The 12,419-nt window shown below is 38.1% G+C and overlaps 1 long non-coding RNA gene across 1 annotated transcript in view; it reads right to left on the bottom strand.

Moving 5' to 3' along the window:
• Nucleotides 1–363: 363 nt before the first annotated feature.
• The window catches only part of LOC106725736, a 63,595-nt gene continuing 51,539 nt past the window's right edge, over nucleotides 364–12,419 (bottom strand). Inside the window, exon 3 of the long non-coding RNA XR_001361666.1 lies at nucleotides 364–477. This is a non-coding gene — a long non-coding RNA (uncharacterized LOC106725736). The remainder of the gene's footprint in view (nucleotides 478–12,419) is intronic.

Below are 12,419 nucleotides of genomic sequence, written 5' to 3'. Positions count from 1 at the left end.
ACTGTATGTTAAGACAGATATCTGGGAGTAGGTGTTTTTAAATGTACAACTAAATACATGAAGAAATGTTTTTAAAAATAGGCCCAACTGTTATGTTTGGACAGTACCAAAAACTTTCATCAGGCAGCCAAATGTCAGTATTGTGCAAGTTCATTCTGTGTTTGTATCCCTTTAAGAAATTTTGCATTTGGTGTTGCATGTGCTAGACAATGCCACTAGAAAGGGAGCTTTTCTGAAATTCTCCTGGGTCTATCACACAGTGTTAATTTCCCCAGTGTAGTACCTGCACTTGTCAGTTATGCACATAGCAAAATGCTGACCTGTGGCTCTGAGAAGAGGGAGAAGCCAGGCGTGATTACCTTGATTGCTATGGAGATGGAGCTTCTTTTGTGGCTGTCTGTCAGCTGAAATGGAGATGCACTCTGAGAAACCCAAGATGAGATCACTGTCGTTTTGGATAAAGAGGGTCTCAGAAGCCTATTTAGGAACAAGAGAATTTCTCCACATCACGGAGAGGCTCTGATCATTTAGGTTGGACCTCTTGAATTAATGCCGTGAACTCTCTGCTCACTACATAATTGCAGTCTGTTCCTGTAATGGACTGAAGTTACCAGGTTTCATGCCTACTTTTACTTACCTTGACAGCTCACCGTTGTGAGGCAAGGCAGCTGCCAAGATTCTGCCCAGCCATTAAGTGGCAAGGGAAAACTGCCAAGTTCAGATGAGGTCACCACTTGAAAATGAGCCTCAGTTTTGGGGTTAAAATGTCTTTCAATGGGTTGCATTCTGCTTAGTTTGTCTCTTTTATTTTCACTTCATGTGAATTGAGATCATGATAAAGTTGAAACTCTTCAAAAAAATCCTAATATTGTTTGTCAGAATTCTAATTCTATACTTGCTTCATTTTAATCCTAAGAAAGGTTTCCTATGGGCTTACCCAAATTCCTTAAAGGTCGCCTAGTTTTCTGGAGAAAAAGGAGTCACTGAATTAATATTTGGGTGCTGACACAAATAGTCACAATGGGAGTAATGCTGTGATTTGTCTACATCAACCTGACATATCAGTGAAGATGGCACCATTGTGGTTATTTGAATTGAATAAGATTTTGACCAAATGTCTCAAGTGTTAAGCAAAGGAAACCACAGATATGTGCAGACTGACTGAGAAATGCATTCTGCCTTGTAAATATTCATACCGAGTTATCAGACATAAAGGAACAGCTAGGGTTTACAGAAAGGAGTAGCTAGCTCCACTTTGTCTCTTTCTCTAACTTTACAGTTGATCTTTCTATGAATATTCATCTCTTGAGGAAGATACAGGACCATAAAGTACTAATAAACCTGTTTGTTCACACAAAGATGGTTGATTGGCAGAGAGAATTACTGTGGTAGTAGAGGATGCATTACCTATGTTGACCTTATTGAGCTCCAGTTAGCCAATTCAGTTTCTAGCCAGTCTACATATAATGAGTTCAATGTGGCGGATACCAGGGCTGCTTTGATCATTGTTATCACTGCCCACCCTTCACAATTTTTAAAGCAGTAGAAATCCAGAACCCCCTTTCATTACTATATTCATTGAAAAGCAAAGCTTCTCAGAGATGATAATTTAACAGTGGTCATTTATAAAATATCTCATTGTAATACTATTTTTTCTATGATACAGATATCTCACCCAATCCTGAAATTGCTGCCAACAAAGAATTTTAAAAATCTAAAATTTACCTCCACAAAGTCCCAAATTATGTCAAATTTAAGTGTCTACTCAGATCATTTTGCTTTGACATATAAGAGCAATCTTATAGCTAGGAACACAATTTTATGGAAAAAAAAATAAAACAAATAATGTACTGATCTTTTACCACAGAAGGAGGATGAATTCTAAAAGATCACTAACCTAGAAAAACTCTTCCAAAATAAGGTCATATAAAAAGGGGGGTGAATATCTTCCATAATTATATTCTGATAAATTTATTATTTGTCAACCTGTGAAAGAGAGAAGGCTATGGTGCAATGAATTCCAGAATTTTATCACATTTGTTGTTCATTCACTTCAAAAGGAGAAAACAAGAACAATATTCCCTTAAATGAACAACAGAAAGAAGGTTAGGCAAAAAAATTTGATTCTCATTCATTAGTGATATACTAATGTCATTGTGTATTAGAGGTAGAGATCTTGAATTTATCCTCTTATCTGCATGGGGCAAAGTAATCTGGCATTGGTTCAAGTTATTATTTGTCTCCTTTCAGTGCAAGGTATATTAAATAGTATGTAAATAAACATGTCAAGCAAAACCTATTTATTGTCCCAGGAAAGCCATTTGGTACAGACTGGAAAATTAACATCTTTTTTAGACACTTTTTCTTCCCAACACGTTGGTATGTTTAAGACAAATATATATCATAGCCCGGTGTTGTTAAAGGTATAACTATGCTTCTTGCATCTGAAGTTTAATAAAAAGTAGTAAAACAAGTTTTAAAGTTTGTTGAGCTTTAACAAAGTAAGTTTGTGTTTTAACTTTAATTGAATTTTGATCATTTCAAAGGTGTATTCATGCCTGTATGCTCATTACTCCACAAAAGAAAAACTTAGCTTTAATCAAATTTAACAAAACCAGAGAAAGGAAGAAATATGGTTGGAAAAGCTATTCTCATTCACCATTATGTTTCATTTACTTGGCTGCCCAATCTGCTTACTCTGTCATAGAAAAGTAGCAAAATGGAAGACTTGATCTCAGATGAACTTCTGCAAACTTCTCCTGGCCTGGAGCTTTTGGGAATATCTTCCAAGGATGGGAGAAAAAAATTACCAAGTTCAATGTATTCAGTGTCCTCACTCAACAATTAAGAATACCAAACAAAATAGAGACAGACTCAGAGAGAACAGGCAGTTAGCTCTAGTGAAGGGGAGTAGGGAGGCGGTGGAGAGGTTGAGCAAAAAAGAAAAAAAGAGGGAGGGAACTCATAAACATAAACTAAACAACAGTGTGGTTATTGTGGGTTGAAGGGGGAGGTGGAGGTAGAAGACAGCATAGAAGGGATAAATGGTGATGGAAAAAATAAAATAAAATATATGTTTTAAAAGAATACTTGGAGCAGCAAACACAACATGAATAAATACAGAGATGAATGAGGAATAACGTAAGACAATATAAATTTTTTGTCATCACAACAGTTTGAAGAATACTGTCTTAAAATAAACTAAATTTAAAGCCCCAAACAAACAAAAAACACTACTCAGCAATTAGTTTCATGGTGTGAATGATACGATGATACATGCATCCAAGTCATAAGGAATTAATGGTAACACTTAAAATATTTTTTAGAGACTTGTTTATTATGACAATTATTATTATAAGTAGTAGTAGGAGTAGAAATAGGTTTGGATTTGGAATAATCCAGCATCACCAATTTATAGAGGGAGGACCAGAGATGGATCAGAATTGCTAAGGGTTCAGGTGAGTAATGGAGGCCAGAAGTCAGTCAGTGGCAATGGGGACAGAGAGGGTGACCATGGGACCAAATGGGATGCTTCAGACCTGCAGGTGTTGCTCAGTGGCCGAGTGTTGACCCATGAACAGAGACATCAGGTTTTGATTCCTGGTCAGGGCACATGCCCGGGTTTTGGGAGGCAGCCAATCAATGATTCTCTCTCATCATTGATGTTTCTCCCTCTGCCTTTCTCTCTCTGAAATAAATAAAAATATATTTTAAAAATAGGATGTTTAATTAAATAGCATTAACAATATACAGCAAAAAAGTATGAGGGTGAAGAAAGATTTGACCATTAAGACGACGGTCAGGCCTATTGAATCAAAGTCTGTGTCACAAAATGAGAAGAAAAAAACACAGAAGGTAAAGCATCTCAGTGAGGGAGAAGGGGTCAGTGTCATCAAGTTTAGAAACGGAGTCTGAAGAGCACAATGGATGCTGGAAGGGCAGTTTTATATATAATTCTAGAGCACAGGGAAATATGCTGGATAGAAATAGACATGTGGGTTCATCATGAGAAAACAGCTGATGAAAGAATGGACCTAAACAAGAACACCTGAGGAAAGCAATGCAATAGAAGGAAAGGAAAGCCTAGGCTCCCATCCTCAGAAATAGCATCATTTAAGATGTGGGTGGAGAGAAATACATCTATTAAAGAGCAACAGGAGGGAACAGGCAGAGAGGAAGGGAGCCAAAAGAAACTGAGGGCATGAGAAGGAAGAGGAAAAAGAATGTCAAGATAAAGAGTGTCCTCTTTGTCAATTACTGCAAGAGAGCAAGCAAAAGAAAAGAAAAATAAGATTCCATTAGATATGATTCTCAGAAACTCAGAGGTAACCATGGCAAAAATAGGTTCTGTTAAGCATAGTCAGAATATAAATAGAATAACATATTTCGTGTTGCCCTTATTCTCCCTTTACATTAAGACATTTTGTTTTTTTCTATCCCCCTATTATCTACACGAATAAAAGAGAAACATGCAAATTGGTGTCACTCCACTATGCCCACCAGCCAATCAGGATGAGTATGCAAATTAACCCAACAAAGATGGTGGTTGATTTGCATACGCAGGCGCGGAGCGAAGACTGAAGACAACTGAAGACTGAAGAGGCTTGGCTTCTCCACTACAGCCAGAGCGGAGAAGCCAAGTCTTGCTGCGGCTGGAGCAGAGAAGCCACGCCTCACTGCTGCAGCCACAGTGGAGAAGCCAAGCCTCGCTGCTGTGGCCGGACAAAAGGCCTGGGTCCTGGCTGCTGGAGGAAAACTGGTGCTGGCAGCCAGGGGAAGGAAGGCCTATTGCACAAATCTTTGTGCAACGGGCCTCTAGTTATATCATAATGACTAATCTTGGTTGCCACCCTGGCACCTAAGGCTACACCTCATAAAACATTTTCTCAATTATTTTGATCTTGTACACGATAGTCAAAATAGTAAACCTGTGCAAAAACCTAAATAGAAAATTCTCTAAAAATCATTTTCCTATAGAGAAAACCCATTATGTTTATTTTCCAAGGGAAAAAATTAATAAAAGTCCATATACATTAAAGTGCTGTTCATGTATCATGAATTTACACAGGGAGAAGAGGAGGTGATCAAGGCCTAATCCTCTGCCTGTGAACCTGAATCCCAGGTGATTCTTGCAGAATAAAATAAGATATTTTAAATTATTGTATTGTAGGTTTCCTAACCTTGGGGATATAGAAGTCAAAGCAGTCAGATGCTCAGCAGGAAGAGGTGGTGATGGCTCCCCAAACATTTTGGGATCAGGGAAGGTAACAGTGGGAGACAATCCAATCACTGTTGTTATCTAGTATAGACAATAACTGTCTTTGACTCACCAAGAACTTTGGATCCTTGAAGCAGACAAACAAACAAACAACAAAAAATGCCTCTCATGGCCCAACTTACAAAGTGTTAACCGTTCTCTGGCAGCCAAAGAGCTTAAAATTCAAGACCAGGCAGCAATCAACTGTGTCCCATTGGCAGCGATTCTCTCAAGAGCCATCTTGAGCCCTTCTACCACTTTCCTCACTGTGCTCTCTTGTATGTTTGATTTTATGCCTCTGGGTCAGAATGAGAGCGCAGCACACCAAGTGACTGTGGACCTGGAGTAGGTAAATAATTAATTCTCAGCTCAGCCAGAAGCCACCACTGCTGGCTTCATATGACAAAAAGCCACTATTACCCTGACTCCAGGGCTGAGTGCACAGACTCGGGAAATGCCCTGGAGCGCCATGATATTTGCAATACGAGTGACTGACGACCCCCGTTAGCACGGTTTCCTACCTGCTGTCCTCCCAGTGGCATCCCAGTGACCAGGAGCAGCCTGAGAGAGTCTGTGATTCTTGCACTCCCTCATTTATTTTCCCTTACCACACAATAGCCTGATTCAGTCTGTTGTTATATACCCTTTACTATTTTTGCAATCAGAAGATCTGTTTTAAAAGTATTAAATGAACAAGACTGGCAGAAACTTGGAACTCTTTTAAATTTAAAACCAATTTAAATGGCACATATCATTACTTGGCCTTGGAAATCCCATTGCTTTCATAAAGCTGATAAAACAAGCAGGTCAAAGCAAAAGGTCTATTCCAAGGTTACAAAAATTTCTTTTTTAAAATTTCAAAACCAGATACATTGGTCATTCATTTGAAGTTCTTCTCTATTTCATGCTAACCATGGCATGTGTAATAGGAAAATAACCAGAAAATAACCAAAAAAGGTCTTGATTCAGATGAACTCTCTCTTCCTCCTAGAATATATATATATATTTTTACAAGAAATATCATAAATTTTTTCTTTCCACTCACTAATTTCTTTCAAATCAACTATTTTGAGTAAACTAAAGATTAAAAAAATCAGTGCAATTGATTCAAATAAACTAGAGGCTTAAATAAAGCCTAGAGAGTGAAAGAAACGCATTTCATATCTACCCAACTACGTCTCTAGTGACACCCTCACTGACCAAGGCCATAGTGATCTCTGGAAGCCCCCTGATGCAGGGATCTTTCCAAAGGCTGTGACTATCAGGGCTATGGGCCCAGCAATCTCACTTTAACCAATAACCACCCCCATCGAAGTCTGGCCACCATATCCGAACACAGTTTTGGATGGAGAAAGAGGTCCATAAAATGTATTTGAACCACTGACTTCATACCTCATCAGTAAACAGTAGCTGGGAATATCTCTCCCCCTTTGCTATACTTAAAGATAACCTCTTCTATCTCCTTTCTATATATGTATCTTATGTCTTTAATGTCTTTAAGTTTTTATATAAAAAAAATGAAAAGAGTGGCTAAAAAAAAGAGTTGCTGTTTTTCTGAAATTTTGATTCAAGTATACAAAGACTCCTGACACAAAATAATACTAGGGGAGATGGGGACGGCCTAGGAAGAGAAAATTCAGAGCAAACAAAAATTAGTGTCTCAAAAAAGTATCCTGCCATTATAGTGGTTAAGAGCCTAAACAAACCTGTATTCATATCCTGGCCCAGCCATTTATAAGCTATGTAACTTTAAGCGAGACATTTGACCTCCCCCCCCAACATTTTAGTGAAGTAGGAACGTGCAGCTACCTTAAGTGCATAGCTCAGCGTATTTCCCCAAGGTGAAGAAACTTAGGACACCAGCACCCACACTGAGAGAAAAAAAATGACATTAGCCCCCAAGCAAGTCCCTTCTTCTAATGCCCTTCTCCTCACTTGCTAAGGGAACCACTATTCTGACTTCTAACAGCACAGAGTAGTTACTGTTTGGCTTCTGTGAACACTGTCTCTTAGCTACATCATGAAGTGGGGATTTCCACAGTACCTCCATGCTGGGGTTGTTATGAGAATTAAATGAGTTAATACTTGTGGAAAGCTTAGAAGAGCCTACTACAGAGTAGGCACTATGTTAGTGTTTGTTTATTAAAAATGCATATTTTAGAAAAATTAATCCATGCTTAATCCGTGATGTAGTATAAGTTGCATAAATCTAAACTCAGGAACTGTAATTAAAAATAGTTAAGTTCACACATGATGAAGTAAATGAAGATCTGCTCTAGTTAGACTGAAAATCAATTTCATAAATGTATTGTTCATTTTACACAGAGACCTTAGAAAACTATTATACTGATTTTTCATATTGGTGTGGTTGAAATAAAATTTAAATGTAGATATACATCTCAATAATGATTGAATATAATTTCTCTCAGAAACCCAATCCTTTTTTTCTACTGTGAAACAGTTATACATCATGTCAGATGTCATTTCAAAGAACCTCTGGATATTGTCCCTATTTACTTGTTGTATTAAATATTTGTAACACAAGTATTAAGTTGAAAAAGTAGACTTAATAGATTTGCGAATTTTTGGATTGATTAAATATGGTTATTGAACTTAAAAAATATAACCTTATTAAACAAAATGTATGTAGTAATGATATACCTGCCGTCAGATTAAGTGGTTCACTACATACCAAAAAGGGATGAGATTAACATTAAGAATCCTGTTTCATTTATCATCATTTCATGCAATTGATTTTCTGTCTTTAGAAATAAAGAAACGTTGTAACTGAGCCACCAGAAGACCATATGACTCGACTTCAAACATTTTTTAAAAGGAAAAGAAAAAGAAAGCACAAAATAATTATTCCGAGTTGAAAGAACATAGATTAAAATAGCATTTCTTATAAATTTTTTATTTGTTTTTCTTATGTTTATAATGAACATCTATTATATTACCACTTCCATTTTCTGAAATTCTTTACACTTAAGCACTCATAAATTATGTGTCTAAATATTCAGTGACATTAGACAATCAAGCACTCGTCTATCAAGATACAATTTCCAATGTTAATATTTGGGAAACCGTACAACCAAAACTAAAATGTAGTCGATTATGTTAGATGTAGATAATGCAGGCTCATTAAAGAAAAACAAAACCGTACCTAATATCAGATGCGAGAATTTATAGCTCTTCTCTGATATCAGCAGAGGATGCCAATTAATTACCAAACCCCAAATCTGTCCACGCATTGTTTGACCCTCCTTGTTCCCTTGACTCAGCTACTCTGATTTAAATAAGGAAAAAGATCACCAGGCAACCAATTAGCTGGAAACGACAAATAACTTTCACATTTACCCCATAAAACTCCTTTGGTCTATGAGCAAATTGGAACTAATTGGTCCCATAGCCTTGAGGTGCCTGGCTTGCAGGTCAAACCCTTGTAATCAACTCATCCTTCTGCTTTGTTTTTCTCAGTTTGCAGTTTGGTTTTTGATGAAACACGTGTCAAAATAACTGACAGTAATAAACTTCAAAGGTTTAATTGAAATTGAGAAAAAAATAATGTATTATTATTGTTGAAAGTATTACATATGTACCCCTCTTTTCCCATTGATCCCTCCACCCTGCACTCCCCTCCCAGGTCCTCACTGCACTACTGTCTGTGTCCATGGGCTACGCGTATATGCACATAAGTTATTTGGTTAATCTCCCCCTATATGGTTAATCCCTTCCCGCCCACATCCCCCTTCCCTCTGAGATTCTTCAGTCTGTTCCATGCTTCTGTGTCTCTGGATCTATTTTGTTCATCAGCTTATGTAAGACAAGTATCACATGATCTCACTCATATATGGAAACTAATGAGAAAATACTTAAAGAGCAAACTTAAAGACACATCATGTCATGTAGAGGTATCCTTCCTTACAGTGGGTGATTCTCTGAAGTTCCATTTCCACAAATGAAGCTCCAATATGTTTCAATTTTATTGAAAGCCCCCCAAAAAGTAAGAAAATGTAGCCCATATTTGGCAGACATGCGTTGTTTTAGGAATGATGTTACTATATTGCTGGAGAAAAATGCGTGAATTTTTCCAGGGAGCAGGATACCCTGTTCCTTAGAATGTTGGCACTAAAACACTTTGGGGGTATTAGAGGGCACTCAGCCCAGCTACAAGGGGCCTGGCCCTCAGAGAGCCTTGCCTGGTAATCTGCTGCTGCTGTCCTGAAATTCTCAACAATTTTTTCATAAGATGTCACTGTTTGCCTTTGGTTTGTACCAGGCCCCACACACTATATAGTCTGTCCTAAATAGAGGACTGTTCGATGCCCCAGTTCTCTCTTCGACCAACATGCTCAATGGGCATTTGCACACATATTTTCCTTAAGACCATCTAGAACAGTGGTTCTCAACCTTGGCTGCACATTAGAATCACCTGGGAATCTTTTTAAAATCCCGATTTCTGGGCCTCATCATTAGTAACAAAGAAACAGAATTTCCGGAGGATGAGGCCCAGAAATCAGGATTTTAAAAAGATTCCCAGGTGATTCTAATGTGCAGCCAAGGTTGAGAACCACTGATCTAGAAAGAAGGTAGGTCGCAGCACCTGTCTTGCCTTGCTCGTGAATTGAGGTGTGACTATGCAAATTGCTTACATGCTGTTTTCATTGTGTCACCTGGGACATTTATTTTTTATGTCACATAGATTGTGTGAGAGTTGTATTGAAGGCAAGAATGGGAGAGAGAGAGAGAGAGAGAGAGAGAGAAACAACCCTGCTAGCACAAGAACCCCAGAACCTAGCTTTTCTAGACTCATCTGAACTTCGTCCCTTACTAATTAATGTCTGTCTCACTGAAGCACACCATTCCTTGTCCTAATTTCTTGGGTTTATTTTTATTGCCATGTTAATCACCAGCAAGCCATCCTTAGTGATCTGTCATTTGGATCACAGACTGTCTCTTCAGTCTTCACCTTGTTAAATTTAAATGCTAATGCTCTTCATTATGGCACAGACTTTGCCTGTGACAATGACACCGGAACACGGGGGAACTATTTGACTCTCAGTGAAATAGCTAATCTCTTGTTTAGTCACATTTGAGGTGTAAAAAATGAAAAAATATTTTGAATTGAATGTATGTTCTCAAATGACTTAATGGCGGAGAACACAGGAGAAATAATAGGCAGATATTTTCAAAGTCTTTTAAAACAAATATGGTCAGAAAAAAAGGGGGCATTTGAAAACTAGTCTCTGATACTTCCAGCTTCTCAGCAAGGATATTGGTTTGAGGGCTTAAAAGGAGTTTCTAATGAGCTTCCAAACCTAAAATTCAAAACTCCAAAAGGAATTCTTTTCTTTTCTTATGATGATTTTAGAACCAAATTCTTGAGTGTTCATTGTCTGGTGACTTACAACGGTAGGGCTTTGAGTCAGATTATTGACAATATCAATAAACACATCTTCTGTCAACCACACACTTCTCACTCCCTGGATAGTAGGGCATGAACACCAGTTGGTTAGATCCAGCCTCTGAATGCCAAACTTAAACCAGGGTGCTGGACACACTTGCAGCCCTGCCCCCGGGGAGCGGAGTGATGGTCTTGTGTATCCTATTGACGTTCAAGTACGGCATCAGCAGCGGACAGATAGAAAAGCAGAGCAGGGGGCTCCAATCCTACATTTATTCTATTTTTGTGGTATTATATTTTCAAATACAGAGATTTCTTCTACAACTACATTTTACATTTCTGCTTAATGATGCTTTGCTAAGATACTGAACCTTTTTCATTGGTATAAACTTCCAATAAGTACATTTTATAAAAGGGGGGAGGAAGGAAGGAAGGAAGGAAGGAAGGAAGGAAGGAAGGAAGGAAAGAAGGAAAAGGACCTGTCTTACCTGCATAGGATTCTTGTGTTCAAACACTCTTGATTATGATATTTTTTTTAAATAACTTCCCTAAGAATTTACAGTCCTAAAACTCTAGAAACATTTGCATTTCTGTGGTTAAACAAACCAGTGTGCGCTCTTTAAATAATCCACGAGGGCTTCATAACCGAGATTCAAATGCCTGGGTTGTGCTTGATCATTAAGCAGGGCTTCAGCTGTGGTTTGTGGGCTCTTATAAACTAAACCTCATGAACCAGTTCATGTTTAAATCTTATTTGTGATCCTCCGGGACAAAATTCATGGACTGGCTTTGCTGCTGTCTGAAAACTCCCTTCTTACTTTTTCAGTGGTCTCTGCCCTACATTCATTCCATGTACGTGAACATAAAAAACATTCAATATACCTAGTGCTCTGCACGATGTGTCTGCAGTCATAAACCCAGCGAAGCGAGCCAAAATCATTAGGGAACCTCCCCCCAGGCCTGAAGGCTCTGCTCAATGAGCCCTCCTACCTATCCCTCCCACTTCAGCCTCTTTCCTGTCCACCCTCTTCTGCATTTAGCATCTCTAGTCACACTGGCCTTCAGCCAGTTCCCACCCTGTCTCTCCTCAGCACCTCTGCACCTCCTGCTCCGTCTGCCTGGATGCAGCCTGTCTGCTCTTCTCATCCATTAGCCCTCAGCTTATACATTAGTACAGGCTGTCCTTGACCATCCTATTGAAATCAGGGCTCCCCAATTGTTCGCTTTGAAGAACTCAACACAAGCAATAATGATTCTCTTTATTTCCTTCTACCTGCTTACTTGTTTATTGTATACCTCCCTTTCTAAAATATAAGCTTGATCAATATCAATGTAGTTATTTTAAATATCTTGTTTTTTTGTTTACTTACCATTTTGTTTCCATCATACAATGCCATATTTGGGAGAGAAGGGTCTACAATAAATACTTTCAAATGCTTGGATGGATGTTGGCATGTAAATAAAACCAAACAAAGTGTCTAAGTCTCTTTTGATAAGCATAAGCGTATGTAAATAACTTAATTAAATCACTCTAGTATCATTCTGTTAAGAGATGACTAATGATCTATAAAGACAGACAGGAGGTAACTACTGAGTTTATATTATTAGTTTGGTGACTATCACACTTAATGGACGAATGTTAAAATTTGCTCTCTGGATGTCTCCTTCATTACAAAATAAGGGAGGGAAAAGTACTTATTTCTCTAGCATGTGAGTTATCTTAATGCAGCTGGAGAAACTTTGAAGTTTCTCAAATTT

The sequence above is a fragment of the Myotis brandtii genome, unplaced genomic scaffold (assembly GCF_000412655.1).
Source record: "Myotis brandtii unplaced genomic scaffold, ASM41265v1 scaffold185, whole genome shotgun sequence".
In the NCBI taxonomy this organism is placed as follows: domain Eukaryota; kingdom Metazoa; phylum Chordata; class Mammalia; order Chiroptera; family Vespertilionidae; genus Myotis; species Myotis brandtii.
This window is presented reverse-complemented; position numbering and strand designations above follow the sequence as displayed.